Source organism: Penaeus monodon, chromosome 15, assembly GCF_015228065.2.
Source record: "Penaeus monodon isolate SGIC_2016 chromosome 15, NSTDA_Pmon_1, whole genome shotgun sequence".
NCBI classification, from domain to species: domain Eukaryota; kingdom Metazoa; phylum Arthropoda; class Malacostraca; order Decapoda; family Penaeidae; genus Penaeus; species Penaeus monodon.
Genome location: NC_051400.1, coordinates 26,000,506 through 26,000,724, shown reverse-complemented (window position 1 = coordinate 26,000,724; position 219 = coordinate 26,000,506). Strand labels below are relative to the sequence as shown.

Sequence of the window (219 nt, the reverse complement as noted above, 5' to 3'; positions counted from 1 at the left end):
CTTTTGGGCTCTTTTCTTCAAATACCTAACAGAACTAGTTCATCATGAAAGGCAAAACAATGAACAACCGTAAATCTAATTATTTTCTTAATCAACCCGAAGCCTAGAATTTTCATACGTCAGAAAGTGTTCGTTAAAATTAACCTTTTCCACCGTCATGCATTTAATAAAAGTTTATCACAGGGAGGTTAATCTTGCTAAATAATACTAGGAAGTGAT

At 32.9% G+C, this 219-nt stretch overlaps 1 protein-coding gene across 1 annotated transcript in view; it reads right to left on the bottom strand.

The window, feature by feature from the left end:
- The window catches only part of LOC119582282, a gene marked incomplete in the record, with an annotated part of 24,829 nt that overhangs the window by 8,138 nt on the left and 16,472 nt on the right, over nt 1-219 (bottom strand).